Here is a 4,383-nt window from a genome sequence, read left to right as displayed (position 1 = left end):
AAACTCAAAAGTAAAAGCCAAATAATCAATTTGAAAGCATGTAAAAAATATGAACAGACATTTTACCAGAGAGGATCTAAATATGTCAAACATGAAAGGATGCCCAATATCTTTAGCTATTAGAAAAATCCAAATTAAAATCACAATATGATATCATTACACATTATTACAATAGCCAAAATACACATTAGTGATAACACCAAATTCTGGTGAGGTTGTGGAGAAACTAGATCTCTTAGACATTGCTGATAGGAATGTAAAGGAGTACAGTCACTCTGGAAAAGGGCCTGGAAATTTCTTGCAAACCTAAACATGTAACTATTACGTTTTGTGTACTGCTAGAGCCCAACAATTGCACTCCTGGACAATCTCAGAGCAATGAAAGTTTGTGTGCACACAAAAACTTCTACATAAATGTTCATAGCAACTGTATTTGTAAGCCACAAACTGGAAACAATTCAGGTGCCCTTAAGTGGGGAGTCGTTAAAAACACAGTGGTATATTCATGCTAGGGAATACCAGCCAGCAGTAACAAGGAATGAACCGCTGAGACACACAACTTGAATGAATCTCCAGAGAATTATGCAGAGTGAGAAAAGCTAGTTTCAGAAGGTTGCATATGGTAAGATTCCATTTATATAACACTCTTAAAATGACAAAATCATCAAATGGAGAACAAATTAATAGTTTATCAAAATGGAGAACAAATTAGTCGTTTATCAAAACAGAGAACAAATTAGTTGTTGCCAAGGGTTAAAGGAGTGAAAGAGCAAGTTGGTTGTGAAACTGTTAATAAAAGGGGAACCTAGGAGGTACTCGTGTTGATTAAAATATTCTGTATCTTGTCCATATCAGTGTCAATATCCTGGCTGTGCTACTGTACTGACTTTTGTAAAATGTTACTTTTGGGGGAAACTGTTAAAGGAGCACAAAGGAATTCTTTGTATTATTACAATGGTACATGAACCTTCAATTACCTCGAAATTGTAAGTTTAATAAAATAAGTATCAAAAAATTATTTGACCATATACGTCTGATATTTTTTTCTGGATATTCTACCTATTCCACTGATCTATTTTAATGCCAATACCACACCCAGGCTCCTCCTGGCATCCCCATCCCTGTGCCTTGGCCTGGAAACTGTCAAAGGGCTGTGAGCTCGGGCAGTCAGGGGCTTATCTCTCTTATTTTCTGCCTCTCAGAGATCACTGTCTTACATTACTTGATGTCCAATGTAAGGCAATGGCTTGAAAATCAGTGTTTCATACCTTTTATCTGGTTTTTTTTTTTTTTTTTTTTTTGGAGTGGGGGTGTTGTCTGTAAAGGAGGGTAGGCTGGTCTTTGTTACTCCATCCTTACCAGACGTGGAAGTCTTTTCCATACATTTCCAAATGGATAAATGGTGCATATCTAAATGCTATTGTATTCCTGTTTCGTCAGATATATTTGAAAGTGATGTCACAGTTTTACTTTAAAATGTTAATATTTACATTACTCCAAAAATTACATTCTTTGCAATATCTAATCTTATGATGAATGGTTTTATACGTCAACTTAAAAAGAATTTTTATCAATATTATTCTGAGGGTACACAAACAAAACAGTGTAAAGTCCATTGTTTTAATTACTCAAGTGGTGTGTCAGTTTGAAACTAGTGACATTTATAAGTATAATGGTCACATAGGGGCTGCTGGAGATCTTAGGACCTGCTGGACTTGAGGTCCCATTTAAAGTCTATATTGTATGTCATAACAGGACCTGCCTTGTCCCAATTCCTTCTTCTTAGTCCAGGCTTTGTCTTGAATTTCACGAAAAGGAAGTCTGCACCTAGCGTCAGCAGCAATCCTGCAGTAGGTGTCCGTCTTCCCCTTTGCTTTTCCTGTATGCCGTTGCTGATGGAATGCTGATGTTCGCAGAGCGAACGTTGGAGATTTGTGCAAGTTCACATATCTTGGTCTTGGTCTTGATGAACTTAGACGCACACTCATGATGGATGAGTGTAAGCTTAGATCATGTTCAGAACAGTTGCTGCAGCAAGGCACAGTGAGATGATATGTCCAGTGTCACTGTTATCAGCAGTAGATCCGGAACTGGAGTCGGAGGCCTCAGATTCAGCATCTCCTGTCTCTCCTCCACACTGGAGTCTTTCACCTAAGTGAGACAAACAACCCCATGACCCACCTAGCCCATTATTCCTACTTTCACGTCAAGAAAGAACTTGAGTAAAAATTGTCACTGCATAAATTAAATTTTGCAGATGAGTTATTTATTACTTATGTTTTATCAATAAGAGAAAAGATGATTCATGGTTGATCTGTGCGTAAGTCTTTAGTCTACTCATTGAAAAACAAACCAAAATGAAGCTGACACAATAATGCACCACTATACTGTAAAGTTAACCAAACAAACATAAACAAATTAAGTCAATAATCATGTAGCAATATTTTTAGTAATTTAAATTTTAAAAATAAGAATATCAAAGATGGGCATGGTGGCAGACACCTATAGTCCCACCTATTCAGAGGCCAAAGCAGGGGAGTCACTTGAGCCCAGAAGTTCAAGTCCAGCCTGGCAACATAGTGAGACCCTATCTCAAAAAAAAAAAAAAAAAAAATCATGAAATTCATGACCAACATAAACTGGCAGTTATTATAAAGCATCATTTCCTCATCTTTTAGTAATTTCAACCATGCACATGCACAGAAGGAAGCGTGCATCTATTTAGGAGAGTTCCTGTAAGTGCCCACTAAAAGAATGAAAACTTATAGAATTTCATGTGATTTTTTTCTGTAAGAACCAAAGAAAGACCTGGAAAGTAGGGGATTAAAGAGGAGTTTGATTTTTGACTCTGGTGGTGTGGTGGATTTATCAGAAAGGTCACCCCAAATGACCTTTCTGACCAAATCAACTAAAACACTAGATAAAATATAAAAATGAAAAATTAAAATTAAAACAATAGCATAAGTTGGGCAGGGCTGATACACAATAAAACATTCTAAAGTCCTTGAATTATTAGGGTGAAGGTAATTAATGTCGCACTGTAAAATTAAGTATACATGTTAATGTACCTGGCACAGCCACTTAAATAAGAGGGACAAAACACACAACTGCCAACCTGGTGATAGGAAATAAATGAAACCAGAAAAAAGACAAAAGAAAGTCAATGAAAATGATGGCATGAAAGAAGGAAATAGAAAACAGAGCAGACCAAAAAAAAAAAAAAAAAAAAAAACCTAAGATGATAAAATTATATACAAATATACGAGTAATCAAAATAAATGTAACTATATAAACTTCAGTTACAAGACAGAAACGTCAGACTGTGTCTTTTTAAAACAAGCCTAACAATTTTTTACTTTACAAAAAGACACAACAAAAACTTAAGGACACAGAGACAGTTAAAACCTAAGGATAGAAAAAATGTACATCAGACAAATACTAACCAGAAGAAAGCTAATGCAGTTATTTGAAAATCAGACACATTAGTTTTTGACAAAAGTTCAATTTAGCAGTAAGATATAACATCTCTAAGCTTGTAAGTGCCTGATAAAATAGTCTCGAATTGTACATAGCAAAAACTATCAGGAAACTAAGAGCATTCGACAAGTGCACTATCAAAATGGAGGATTTAAACCACTTTTTTCATTAATAGGTAGATCAAGCAGGCCAAAAACTCAGCAAAAATGTAGATCTGAACAACAAAGTTAACAATCTGGATCTAATAAACATTTATAGAACATTGCACTTAGCAATTATGCAGTACACATTCTTGTTAAGCACTTGCTAACTTCAGTAAATTTCAAATGGTAAACCCCATTCTCTGACCACAATTCAATTAAGTTAGAAATCAATAGCAAAAAGAAAATGAGAAAAACATCACACATTTGGAAATAAAACCTCATACAATATCTGAATTTATGGATAAAAAAGGAAATAACGGGAACAAGATCATATTTAAAACTGAGGGAGGATGAGAATGACATTTATCATAATTTGTGGGATGCAGTTAAAATATGACTGATGTGGAAATTTATAACTTCTATGCTGACTTAGTAAAGTTGAAAGTGCACATATCCCAAAACAAGGTACTTCTCATCCTAGCTCTAGACCCCAGACGCAGAAACTCTTGTCCACGCGCTGCACAGGAAATTATCTTTAAGAAGGTTGTAGAGGCCAGGTCTCTCCTAGAAAATTGTGATAGGTAAACGTGGTTGTGGTATTTACAGTGATGAGAGACAATATTTAACAACTTGCACGGTATAAGTTATTAATACATAAATCTAAGTAAAAATTCCTTTTATTAGATAGAACAATATTATATTACGTAGTGCTTACCAAGCAATGTAAATTAGACTGTAAACTTTTTATCAACTCTAATAATTT

This window comes from Macaca thibetana, chromosome 3, assembly GCF_024542745.1.
Source record: "Macaca thibetana thibetana isolate TM-01 chromosome 3, ASM2454274v1, whole genome shotgun sequence".
Taxonomy (NCBI): Eukaryota; Metazoa; Chordata; class Mammalia; order Primates; family Cercopithecidae; genus Macaca; species Macaca thibetana.
This window is presented reverse-complemented; position numbering follows the sequence as displayed.